This window comes from Python bivittatus, unplaced genomic scaffold, assembly GCF_059951505.1.
Source record: "Python bivittatus isolate LINGU-HERP-01145 unplaced genomic scaffold, Pbiv_v1 ctg000480_np1212, whole genome shotgun sequence".
NCBI classification, from domain to species: domain Eukaryota; kingdom Metazoa; phylum Chordata; class Lepidosauria; order Squamata; family Pythonidae; genus Python; species Python bivittatus.
The window spans coordinates 28,353,278-28,367,693 of NW_028277075.1; the positions used below are offsets into that span (position 1 = coordinate 28,353,278).

Below are 14,416 nucleotides of genomic sequence, written 5' to 3' on the forward strand. Positions count from 1 at the left end.
CTTCTCTAATCTTCTGGTTGTATTTCATAAAAATGGTAGTCAGTACACCTGCAGAGATTCAGCTTGAGAACAGACTGCAGAGTTCAGCAATCTACTGTAAACATCAAATGTTTATATTGTATAAAAAGATAAATTACATACAGCTTCAAATGTTATAGTCTTACCATCAAATATATTGTTCTAATCACACAGAAACACAATTTTGGAGTTGATATTCCTTTTTTCAACATCTAAGCATGGTATATCCAGATATTTCACCTGCAAAACAAATCAATAAGGGAGAGGGGAGAGACAGAGAGAGAAAGGTTATTTCAAAATCAAGTACCATTTTTTAATTTTGATTGCAAACAAGCCTTTTTTTGCACTTAACCACCCCCAACCTCCTCATCCCATGAATATAATTCTGCGCCCTAACTTGTGATTTAGAAATAATGAACCGAAATTTAACATCTCTAGATACATCTAAATCTCTTATTCATTATACGGCATAAAACTCTGGATGCCCACATATGTATTCCATGGGAAGTGGAGGGAGCTAGATGTAAATTAGAATGCCTTTTCAAAAACTCCCAAGTTCACATTTTGCTATACAAATATTACAAAAATGTATTCACTTATACATTGTTTTCCGTATTTCTAGAAAGGAAATTTTGCTTTAATCTCCAAATTAATATACAAGCATTTACCGAGGAATGACTTTTATACATTCAATTAATACAGTTTCTCTGCAGAGAAGACACTGCTTATTATATCAAAACCTGTTTTGTCTCAGCAGGAAAAGATGGATTTCTGAACCTGATTTTAATCCCTGGAAGGTTTAAATCTGTTATTTTTTTCTGTACTATGACTAACAGAAAATGAGCAGGAATCCATGTATGCATTATGTATATATGCAAAGGAGAATTAGCTAAGGACAGATAAATAACATCTATAAAAACCAGCATATGTGTGTGTGTGTGTGTGTGTATGAGAGAGAATCACTGGTTTTTAAATTATGTGACTTTTTTCATTCTTAAATTTGTACTGATTTAAAGTCCATTGATTAACCGCATGTAAAGATACGCAAATTGGAGATATAAAGTGTTGGAGAGTATTATTTCTATGGAATTAAATTGAGAGTAATGAGAATAATGTCATGATTATCACTGATGATCTATCACTTACAAACTAGTTTGACAAGAGACAACTTTTCTTAACAACTGAATACATTACAAAGGACAAGAAGTCTTAAGCTCATCCCTACAATGCAGTGGGTCCTTTAAAAGTTGGATACTCAAAAACCTTTGAGTGGGGACTCCAGATATTTGCTTTAATGTTTGAAGGCCACAGTGCCACAACTAATAATTGTTCTTGATTGAGAATTTCTGGTTTCTTTCTTCCTTGTTCCAGACCTAAATCTTCAATTGCAATTCTGAATCCAGTAAAAGTTGTGAAAACATCACCAGGAAGACTGGTAAAATGCAAGATAAAAGCATAAAAATCAAGGAAGCCCACACAGTTGGATACGCCACTAACAAATAGCAACTGGAAGCATAAGGCCAGTTCCTAACCCTCATCTTTTTAGCCTAAAATCCCTGAGCGTGCACCATTATTTAATTAAACTCTTCCCAATTTTGCAGAGCTTAAATGAATTAGCACACAGAGAAAAAATCCTGTATCACATGTAACATTCTGATGCATTCCCTCTCACAATCTTTTTACTTATGTTTAATTTTATTAAGTGACTTCTGTAGAATGTTTTAATTGTTGAGTTTACTGTACATTGCCTAGTCACTTTGCGTGAGATGGGCAGCCACATAAATTTGATAAATAAATAATAAGTAAATTCCTTCCAATAATTGGTGTTATACATGAATGAACCAGAACTTTATTCTCATGAGACAGCTGATGAGGGGATAGTAGACTGTTCCTGTGAATAACACATTCATACATTCCAATCTGCAAGTCTTCATAAGCATAGATAAGCAAAAGACTTGCAAGGAGAAGGAAGAGGAGATATTTAGGAGGCAGAGTTCAAGATATATTCCTTTTATGCTATGATCTATAAGATTTTTTTCATTGAGGATCCAGAACTGTAATGCATAAAACAAAGGAGAAACAAGTGCCTTAAAAATGCAGTGCTTAGGGAACGCAATTAGCAAAAAGAATCAGGCAGATGAGATATTTTCAAAGTTCTTTCATAAGGTATGCTCTGAATGTTTTTTCCATTAATCTAATCTATGTAATCGAATCTGACAGATAACTGATACCTGGAAAGAAGAACAGCTTTCCATACTCATCAATCTTCCCTGACTTAGAGCCCTCTGAATGAATGCATTCCCTCATCTCTCATCCACAAAAAGCTAAACATCTGCAAGGCACCATATTTTGGGTGCATCAGATTTAGCAAGGTAGACAATCTCTAAACCAAACTTTGGTATATGAGGATGAGCAGTTTTCTCATTTAAAAAAAATCATAGTACTAATGTTTACTAGAAAGTGCAGTAAGGCATGAACCAGAAAATGTCCAGTTCAAATCTTTTCTCACTTATGTTTGTATAAACTAATGTTTTAATTCACTTCCCTTTCTAAACCATTGCTGTAAAATTATCCAAATAATCTGTATATTCTTCCATGAATACTTGCATTAATTACACAATTCTATTATGTTCTATTAAGGTTCTATTAAGATACAGTAAGTAATTTGTCCATCTTAACAAGTTTGTTATCAAACAGATTTTTAACGAGGCTGAACTTCCAACATTTATTTCTAATTTACATAAGAAGGATTCTCAAGGAATTCCTTGATAAATCTTACATATTTATTCTACTGAAATGGTTTGGGAGATTTCACATTCAAGGTTAACTGTCAAAAGTAGTATCTTTACATTGACTGTTAAATTTGTTCTGCTCCCTGAAAGTCAAGCAACTACCTTCATTTGCTAAGATGAAAAATAATTATCTTAACAACAAACTCATATATTGAAGAACAGAATACATCAAACCCTTGAAGTTTAAACCCACTGTTTCTTATCCTGACTTCTAGAACAATTCTGAACAATTCTGCCCCATCTGCTACATGACAATCCTTTAAATAATTTGAACAGAGTTATCATGTCCACTCCTACATGAGGCTGCAAGTTACTTTCTGTTAAGAAAGTTTCTCCTTGAGGGCGGAGCTGGCGTCGCGGCGATACGGCGGGTGATCCTGGGCTCCCAGGATCGCAGCTGATATCTCCTCCCCTGGACGGTCCCGATGGACCTAAGCCGTCCCGAAGAGATGGCGATCGTAAAGGGCGCGTCCCGCGGATCTCAGCGACGCCGCAAGTCCCAGATTGATCCCGGGAGAAGCTCTTGAAGCCGGCGGAGGAGAGCCAGCCAAAAATGGCTACGAAAGCCGGGACAGCTCCAAAGGAAGAAGGAAGAGAGGGGTGTCAACTGGGTGAGATGGACTTTTATTATTCAACTATTCTTGGAGAACACCTTAAGTAACTTAAAGAGATTTTTAAAAGTGAAGAAAAGTGGATTAAGCGGCGAGATTGAACCTTATAAAAAAAGAAGGGGGGGAAAAAAAATCTTTTCAACTTTCCCTTTTTAGTGGAATTGACAAGATGTTTTTCTTTTAAAAAAATATATTTTTAACTGGATTGGCTTTTTTTTTTTAATACTCAATAACTCTTTATTTTAAGCCTTTTTTTTGACTAAGATTTCTTTATTGTTATAAGAAATTTATACTTTTTGATTTTGAAATGGGGAAAGTGGAGTTAAGAGAAAGTAAATGAAAGAAAGTTGCACTGCCATCTAGAGGCGCGACTTAGTGCTTTTTTCCTTTCATTATGACGCATGCTCAAGGACTCTGTGCTTTCTAAAAAGATAGTGGGATGTGCATGTTTATACAGGTGCCATCCGTAACTATAAACAAGAAAGTGGAGTTGAAAGCGATTTTGAAAATATCAAGATGGAAAGTTTGAGCTAGTCACAAGAGCCTTGATTAGTGGCAGTAGCTCTTCTTTCTGCTAGAAGCTCTGCTTTGCTCTCCATTCCCCCCTCCCAGTTGGATTTTTTTTAAAGAGACTTAGTCTTTCCCCTCCTCTCCTTTTTTTTTTCTTTTTTCTTTTCTTTTTCTCCTTTTGCTTCTTTTTTTCTCTTATTTTTGGCAAGAACAAAGATAAAGAATCCTTTGACTCAATGAAGGTTTATCAAGATAATAGACTATACGAGAAACACAATGCAGAAAAAGATCTTTAAACTATCGAGGATGACTATAAAAAACTGGAAGAAGAGCTGCAGAAATTCCCGCAAAAAAAAAAAAAAAAGAAAGAAAAAAGATATTAAAGCTAAAATGGACTTAATTAAACATAAAACGGGATTAATGGAAAAGGAAGAAATAGTACAAGAAATCAGAAGCATTAAACAGAATTATTGTGAGGCCTATAAACTGAGAATTAAAAGGGTTAATCAACTGATAAATGAAGAGGGACAGACTTGTTCTTGGCACTGAGGGTGAGAAAAAGATTATACAAGATTATAATGGAAAATCGTATTAAGAGAATGCACAAAAAGAAGAAGTAAAACAATATTGAAAGAAACTACTTCAGATGTTTAAAGAAAAACGAGGGGAATACAACAATGATGGAACTGACAGAAGCTTTAAAAAGCAGAATGTTTGAAAGGACATTTATTATTGCTTTCTCTTATCCAATAACATAGAAAAAGGAATAAACAGCTAGATATTTTGGGATATTGAATGAAAAGGGTGAACTCAAAATTATGCAAGCGCTGGAATAAAGTATAAATCTGAGATGTATAGTTAAAAATTGTATTTGATTGTAAATGTCTTAAGAGATTAGACTAAAATTTATACATGGTTGAATATAGTAACATATAGATTTTAAACTAGAGACATTTTTGTTGAAACATGTAGTGAAGAATCTGGTTAGAACTGTAACCTGGTTAGAACCGTAACTGATACTGTAACTGATACTGGTTAGAACTGTAACTTTTAAGAATTTGAAAAATTAAAAAGTACTTATGCAGGAGGAAGCTATTGAAAATTATGGAATGTGCAGAGATGAGTTAAATTGAGATTTGATATTAGAGTAAGAAGATAAGTAATTTTATATGACACGGGATTTGTTTTTATTAATGATTAGATGAGAAAATATAGTAATGTAATGGATTAGGAAATTTTATAATAGAAATTTGATATTAACTATTATATATATACACATATAATCGATAGATGAAAATGTATTACTAATCCTATTGAAAGTTAAAATTTTTTGTAATAAATGATTCTATAGATTAGCTATGAATGATTAATAATTGTTTATTGATAAGTATACAAGTATATTTTGAATAGATGATATGAGAATTTAAGATTATGAAAGGGGCACCAACGAGTTGGTAACTGGTTGACACACGGTATAAAATGGAAGATGCTTTTTTTATGCCTTTTTATGTTTTTGTTTGTTCATGTATGTTTTGTGTTTGTTGTAAAAATAAAAAAACATTTATAAAAAAAAAAAGAAAGTTTCTCCTTGAATATGAAACTAAGTTGCTCTTTTCCAGTTCCACTCCAATCCTGCAGCTATGTGGAAAGTATCAATCTCTTAAGAGCTATCAGTGCATCTTATATTACCCATTCATGAATTACCAACTGGAGTTTCATTTTACACAGAAGTGTTTGTTTTCTGGCAAAATCTGAGGACATATATCTACAAGATGAGCAGGTATCAAACAGCAGATTTGGAAAGTACTGAATTCAATATATCCTCCCAACTGAGAATGTTATCAAATAATCAAATCAAGATGTATAGCTAGATTACAATTTCCTCCCCAGTTAAGTGTTCTGCTCCATGTCCATGGCTCTTTGTCTTTAAAGGCAAACTCTACTACAGATTATATATGATCCCCAAATGTTACTAATCAGGTTTGTCTACAGTTGCTGTTTTTTCCCCTTTGTTTCTCCCTTGACATTAATCTGCCACAAAACCAGTAATGCAACATAGGCATGAACATGATTTGGGGAAGGGGGCAGGGGAGGGGAACAAATCACGTAAATTCCCCTACACATCTACCTTCTTGCCTCTTCTTCCTTTCTCTACATGGGAAGCAATGAGGTAAGTAGGAGGAAGAGACAAGTAATAGCCATGCCTATCCATCTGGCCATTCAGCTCCAATACTTGTTCTTCTCAGATGGGTCAAAATGGAATTGAATACTGATGAAGGTTTATGAACAGAAAGTGGATATTAGCTCCCCTTGCTCTCCTGGGAATTCCAACTTCAGTTCACAGAGATAATTGCAATTAGGAGTTTATGTCTGTTTTCTCAACTACTGAGAATATAATGGTATATTTATATAAAAAATAAGACCCACTGAATTCCAAAGGTTTTGATTCCAGGTAAGTATGCAGTGGAGTTCACTTTGAATATTGTCTCCCAAGCATACACATAAAGTCTCGAGCAACTTTTGATTTGAGCAGTGACAAATGCCTGAAGTACTAGAACACAGAATTCATACAGCAATGCCAGAACAAAACCCATGTTTACAATGATTTGAGAATACTCTGAGACTAACAGACATTTTTAACGTATTATTGAACTATTATTCCATTCACTCTGGAGCCCACTTAAAATGAAGTCACACAGACCTAGAGAACATTTTGAAAGTACAGAATCTTTTGGAAGCAAATGAAAGACTATTTTGACTGGCTTTTAATGACTTTCAGTACTTTGTTAAAAATACCAATCTCCTATGTCTTATTAACTTTTTTAGATTTAGCCCTTAAGGACAAAGCAAACCATGATTATAACAAGGCTGCAAGAAGACGTTGCTGTATTATTGGCATTAGTATGCCACCTCAGACTATAACTGGGAGGGCAGGGACAAAAAGTTATCAACAAAGATAGAACTGCCTGCTCTAACTTGGGTGTCTTCATATACATTTTTTCTGTTTTTGAATATTTGAAGCTGTAAATATAAAATATGCAGGTAAATGAAATATACAATTAGGTGCTAGAACTGCAGTGGTAGAAGATCTGGGGTAGACAGAATTCATATACACTGACTTTTGCTTTAGATTTAGAAATATAGAGAACCTTTACCTGAGAATCCAAATTAACATCATCCTTACCAGTGAACTATATTATTAATAATTGGCCACACTGAAGGTTTATTCTGTCTTCAGCAAGGCATCATAGTCTGCAGAAGAGTAATAGTACAGGATTGCTGTAAACTAGTTTCTCAACTTCAGTTCAAACCTCAATTTGCAAATAGGATTTTAATGCCTATAAACAAATTGAAATTTGTTATAAACATTATAACAAAAAAGTTGTTATAAACCACTAATCTTGTCCTAGGCAGCATCTAATGTAAGCTACATGGCAAGGCATTCTCTCCCAGTTACAGCCTCTTCTAATCTAGTATCCAGAATATACACTTCCTTTTATATCAGTCTGCTTATATTCCAAAATCTACCGAGGCCCTTCTCTATGTTCTGAAGTGATCAGAACTAGAAATAGAGCCTTCTTAGTACTAAATACTTTAGTGAAATGTCTTACCCAACAAGGTCCATTTGGCATTCTGTTTTAGAGCATTTGATGAGTGCAACCCCATCTAAAATAAGCCATGACCCCAATTCCTTTTTTAAAATAAGAACTTTATTAAATTTCAGCAAAAGGATAAAATATAAGGAAACAGAAGAAAAGGATTGAAGAAAAGGAAAGATCAGGGGGAAAAAAAACAAAATTTAAGGTGCAGAAAAGCAAAAAAGAAAAAATGTAACTTCTGACCTTTATAGGTACAAATATATAATACATTCGCCTCTTACTCTAAAGTCTAAACTAATACACCGTATTTCTATTATGATAAACAGCATTAATCATTAAATCCCAAAATTAAAGTTTCATTTCTTTCAGTTTCAAGCAAAAAGTCCAAAAGCAATTTTCAAGTAGAAACAAAGCTAGACAAAGTCTTTCCTTTAATCAAAACAGTCAATTTTGCAGTCTCTGCCAACTCCATCAACTTCACCATCCATTCTTCAGTTGTAGGTATTTGTGGATCCTTCCATTTCTGTGCAGATAAGAACCCAATTCCTATACTCAAGAACTACACATTTACAGAATATTTATCTTGACAAAGCTCACTTCATTATTGCATCTTGGTACCAATTCATAACATGGATGGATTCTTCTAATTTACATGTTATTAGAGTTGGGTATCATCACCATTTTGATGACTCCTTGCTCGCAACTCAAAACTCCACCAGTAACATCCTACAGATATTAAACAGCATTTACTGAGTTACTGTATTTTTATGCCTCCATAGCATAAAATACAAGTCCCAGCAATTTACATCATAAAAGAAAAACAAGGTAAAACATAATGTTAATTAAGACTATCACAATGCAATAATGCAAAGGGGCTAAAATGTAGTGGTGACCATTCATGCTCTCCAATTCAGTCTAGAGTAACTCCCTGAAAGCTAACAGTGATGATGCTAGCCTAACATTCTCCACAAGTCCCCAACCCTTCAGGAGGGGGGGAGGAGAGCTGTGGAAACCATTTACAGATGATGGTGAGAAGTCCAAAAAACTAGTTCTGAATCCAGGATGAAATCTATTAAGATAACTGAAGTTTGCCTCAAAAGAGGTACCGTATTTTTCCAACTATAAGACGATACTTTTTTCTAAAATCCTTACCCTAAAAATTGAAGGGCGTCTTATTCAAGGAAGTTAGCCGAGAATCGCACGGTTACAAAACTGCCCATACTTTGTTTCTGCAGAGAGGCTTCCTCCTATTACTAGCCTCCAATCACGAGTGAAATAGCTTGTCTCCCAAACAGACTTCCTCCAATCACGAGCCTGATGTAACTGACGTCAGCTGATGCTGAACAAACCAATTAGAGGAAGGCTGTTTGCAGAGACAAGCTATTGGCAGTTTCACTCGTGCTTGAATGTAATCAGTTATGCAAAGAACCTGGAAATAGAGCTGCAGAGAGACGGTTTGGACCTCCTCCCACCGAGTGTATCAGGTAAATGTTAACTAATTACTAAAAAAAATGTGTTCTGCACTATCTTTAAAATATTGATTTCTTAATTTTGGGTTGGAAAAGTGGGGGTCGTCTTATACATGGGGGCGTCTTATTGTCGGAAAAATACGGTATATTTGTAACTATATAATCATTGATATAATCCCCTAGATATAGGAAGGCCTTTTTCAGAAGTTAACATCCACCCGCCCCTACATGTATCTATCACCTTACACTCTAATACTGTTTATTCCAGTGCTTCCCAAACGTTTTCCTTCATTACCCAAAACCCTAACTTTGAATAGTCGCTGAACAAATGAACATAACTCAAGGACTACCTATACTATAAAAACAATATCACTGAATCATCTTTATGTCATTTCAACATATTACCGTTGGTAATTTCATTGATTTCCCTCTTGATAGGAATACTTTGGGAGATTTTCGAACATATTTTAGTACACATGGCAATCTTTAAGTCAATTTAAATGTCTCTGTTGTGATTGGGTAATGGGTTTGTGTGTCGTTACCCAAAGAAAAACCACTTTTACCCAATTTTGGATAATTTATCCAAGTTTGGGAAGCACTGGTTTATTCAATCAATGACCAACAAAATTTGAAAAAATACAATGCGAAAGCAATATCAAATAGATGAGATAAAATACTAGCATAACAAAGATAAAATAACAAATAAAAATGTAATATACATTACTATAATGGTATGTTAATTACCTATGCAAGTGTAGATCTAAAATATTAAAATCTATGAAGTAAATATATATATCATCTAAAAGGAGATAGCTAGTATGTATTAAACCTAAAGTGATAAATAAAATAGTAATTATTTTTGTGACCAGTAAAATCTTATTTTCCCCGCGGCAACAGAATTTGGCTACTGCACAAGTGATAAAGGCTTTCAAATCTTCTAGAAGATGATTCACATAGAAATTGTCTGCCCTTCCTGGAAATTTACATATTAGGGGCAGATTGTAAGCAGACCTGATATCCATGTAGAATTTACAATGTAATAATACATGCAAAATGGTTTCAATCTCCTTGTCCCCACATGGGCATGTACACTCAGTTCATGGGATTTTGGAGTATCTACCTTGTAGCAGTGCGCATGGTAAGATATTATGCCTGGCTTTGAAAGATGCTGTCCTCAGCTTGAGGAAAGTTAGATTTTGCAGCTGTCTTGCTGGTTTCCAAGCACTCATATTTCTGCCATGTTGGGGCAGTCTATTAACTTCAGCCTGAAACTCCATATTGCTTATTCTTTGGATGAGCAGTTGTTTGGCTTGTTCATATCCTAAAGAAATTAGGAATGGTACAGAAAGCCCATATAATGTCAACTTATGCTCTATGGCCTGTTTCCAGGGAGAAGGAAAATTTATTAAAAATACAGGGGTCAGTCTAGGAAGAATTGGGTTTTCAGCCAGTAGTTTATCATCCTCCTCCATGCCTCTACCTGAATTGCAGGCATTCCTGTCTGGAGCCTTAACTGGGCATTTGCTGTTCCATTGGGTGCAGCAAGGATTGATCTCAAAAAAATTGTTTGCACTGTTTCCAGTGTATCCTTCTTTGCATAAATTCCTACTTGTGCATCATAAAGGATTTGGGCCAATGGCTTGGCCTGAAAAAGTTTTGATGCTGCAGGGATTAATTGGCCTCTGCTTGTGTAAAAGAAGCACTTAATAGTGCTTGTGGACCTAAGAGTTAGCTGCACTATGTGATTCAGGTGCGTATTCCTGGTGCCTTTAGAGCTGAAAACCACTCCAAGGTATTTAAATGCAGTAACCTGCTCTAATCTGTGGCCTTCTACTCTCCAAGATTGTTGGGTTGCTCTCTTAGCAAAGACTAGAATTTTAGATTTTTCAAATTAAGAACCAGGTGATTTTGTCTGCAGTACCATAATGTTGCTGCTATTGTTCTTTTCAGCCATATAGGGATTTGTGAAATTATTTTTTAGGTGATATATATTTTTACTTCATAGATTGTAATGTTTTAGATCTACACTTGCACAGGTAATTAACACACCATTATAGTAGTGCATGTTACATTTTTATTTGTTATGTTATCTTTGTTATGCTAGTATTTTTATTTGATTTTACTTTGATTTTACTTTGGTGTTGTATTTTTTTCAAATTTTGCTGGTCATTGACCGAATAAAAGTATTTCTTAAGGTGTATATGCAGCAATATTTTCAACACCACCTTGATCCACCTCTACTCACTCTTAGCTGGCATGAATAATGCAGGGTGGACAAAAGTCAAAAGAGGATGTACTATACCAAATAACCAAGGTTCTTGTCCTCAAATCTGGAAAAGTGATTCAGAACAATTGGCCCAGTGCCACCGAAGGCAGCTTAAAAGCAGGTTCCAGCAGGGAATTTGGTTCAATAGATGGCAATAAGCCATTGACTAGTTGGAAAAATGTTAATAATTAGCAAGCATTCTTTGAAGCCCTCATTGCCATTGCCAATAATATGCTTTAATGAGTGTCTAGCTGCCCATATAATAAGACTTACACATTTGTATCCAAGCCTTCTTCTATTTCATGACCCAGAGTTTCTCAAAAAAACAAGGAGCAGCCAGTTTTATTCATTCGTTCATTCATTCATTCATAGTTGATTTTCTGTACAAGTATACATAAATCAATATACCAAAAAGAGAAGCTTATGATTGCATTTCTTTCAGTTATTTCTTTTTCTGTTCATCAATTCTAGGTCCAAAAAAGACTAAGCTTTATTAAGGAATTTAATCAAACCTAATAACTGCCATAACTCATTAGACTCTTATAAGACTATTGAATGAATGTTCAAATCTGGAGCAAACATTTATATGCTGGGTCATTCTGGTTTTGTATATTACAATTTATGTGATCACCATGGGCACACCAAAAAAACAAAACAAAACACCACCATGTAGGTAAGCACATGAAATTTCATGCAGACAAGTGAGCGGACTAATGAGGGAAGAACATATCTTTCCCTCCCTCCTCTGCTAATGTGCCTAATTTCCATGCTATCAGTGAAAGAAAATCAGCCCTTTCCTCCATAACCTGCAATAAAACCTATCAATTGCAAAAGAAATGGGGTTTTCTGCTTCTTCTTGACAGAAAGCATTTAAAAACAAAATCTAGAAGCCTCCATGTCTTTGCTGGTTGTGGAAAAGGAGTTCTCTTCTTTTGTAATCAACATATAACACGGCCCTTCAGAATTTGCTTACAAGACTAGATACATGTTTCTCATGGTTCTGTGAATTCATCACCTCAATCAAATTCAAAATTGCAGTTATTCTAGTGACAGCAATATACATATGAACAATGATCTCTTCTAATATCCATCAAGGCTCCATGCTCTTTATGGAAACTCTGAACTTCTATGTGACACCATGAGTCAACAGTAGTTATTCTGATTTACAACGCTGTTACTAAATGAGAGCTGCTAACCGCAGCATTTATGCTAAGTCCTGCAATGGGATTAAGTATTGATAACAATTTGCTGCAATCAGGGTGAGAACAAAGCAATTAAACACAAAACACTCTAATAAACAGATCAGACAATTCAGAAGATACCATCCATGCAACATATTGTCCAATATATACAGTGGTACCTCGGGTCACGAATGCTTCTGTTCACAACCAATTCGGGTCACGAACAGCACCGTTCGCAAAATTTTGCTTCCGTTCGCGAACGCCGGATCAGGTGACGAACAGGATCCGCGGCCATTTTCCCTCCCGTGACACGTGGTCATGGCTTCCTGTAGGAAGGGGGACTCTCCCTCCAAGCAATAACTCTCTCCCTCCAAGCAATAACCGCCTCCCCACCCGCCTTCCTGTCCTCCACGCCAGAAGTCGCGTCGAGCAAGGTTAGCGTTCTCTCTCTTCATACTGTACTTTGTGTCATATTTTTGTGGTTTAAAAAAAATATATATATGGTTCAGAACGGATTAACCGTAATTACATTGAACCTTATGGGAAAATTTGATTCAGGTCGCAACCAAAATCGGTTGGCGACCAAATTCGTAGGGGTCAGAACAGATTAACCGTATTTACATTGAACCTTATGGGAAAATTTGATTCGGGTCGCGACCAATTCGGGTCGCGACCAGAGTCACGGAACGAATTAAGTTTGTGAACCGAGGTACCACTGTATTTTAAAACATGACTGCATTAATCTAAGAGATTGACAACAGGACAGGCATTGTGACAGAGAAGGCATTCCTCCTGGATCCCAATAGTTAACACTGTTTCACAGAAGGAATCCCAGAGCATGCCCACCCTGCCATATCTGGCAGGGTAGTCAGAAACCACCAGAGAGAGGCAGTCCCACATGTAACCTGGCCCTGTGACATGCAGGTAACAACTAATACCTTGAATTGAACCCGAAGTCTACTAAGATCCGGTGCAGCTCATGTTACAGTGGTGTTACACTGGCATACTGTGGTGTACCCAAAATTGCATGCACCACTATATTCTGGATTGGCTGCAGCTTATAACTCAAAGATAGAGGTACAGTATTACCAAACCTTTATTGCACATGTATGAACACAAAGTAGTAAAGACATTTTCATCAATGTTTAGCAAAGATATATTTTGGGAAGGAATGGGAGAAACCAGATGGGAGTACAGGGTGGTCTCTAAGCTTTCATTTGAATTTGAATTTCAATACATTGAAGAAGTGGTATCCAATAAATTTATGCTTGCCATTTATCAAAAACAAGTAATCAGGAAGAGATTTACAGGCAAACTGGATGGAATGAATTACCTAAGTATTTAAAATGACTCTCATTAAGCATAAACTAGCTAATGCAACAATAGCAGTAGTATTCATAAAACATAGATACACCATCAAAACTGAGTTAATTTTAAGAGTTTCCATTTAATAATTTAAGGAGGCTAAACTTTATAATACGAGCTTCCAAGAGAAATAAAAATCATAACACTTAAAAACAAGTATCAAAGCCTAGTGAATTAAGCAAATTAAGTGAATTAAGCAATTAAGCAAAACAAAGGAGCATCCCTTATATAATGTAGCAGCTCTGTTACACCAAAATTTAAGATATGCTATCATATACATAATTCTATGCAGTGGACTTTTTTCTCCAATATAGTACATTAGGAAGATTATATGGCTTGACATGAAGAGGAAAAGCTTTTCACATAAACATACAAAAACGTATTAAAGCTTGAATTTCTAGAATAGATTATATGTATGAGTGGTTTTGAACCATTCTGTAACTGTTCTATTTTACAGTTCTTAAAGCAATGCAGTAGATTACATTGCAACATTTTCTAGAGAACAGAATCATTTCAGTTTTGGTAATATCTTATAACTCTTGCTACAGCATAACACTATGCCCTTTGGCAAGGAAGTTGACACATCAGTTTACACAGTGACAAAT

The 14,416-nt window shown here is 35.4% G+C and overlaps 1 protein-coding gene across 2 annotated transcripts in view; it reads right to left on the minus strand.

Moving 5' to 3' along the window:
* Nucleotides 1–14,416, minus strand: part of SIPA1L1 (signal induced proliferation associated 1 like 1) — a 208,294-nt gene that overhangs the window by 183,498 nt on the left and 10,380 nt on the right. For both annotated transcript variants that reach the window (XM_088145570.1, XM_088145567.1), the window contains exon 2: nucleotides 165–258. The gene's annotated coding sequence lies outside the window, so the exon portion shown is untranslated. The remainder of the gene's footprint in view (nucleotides 1–164; nucleotides 259–14,416) is intronic.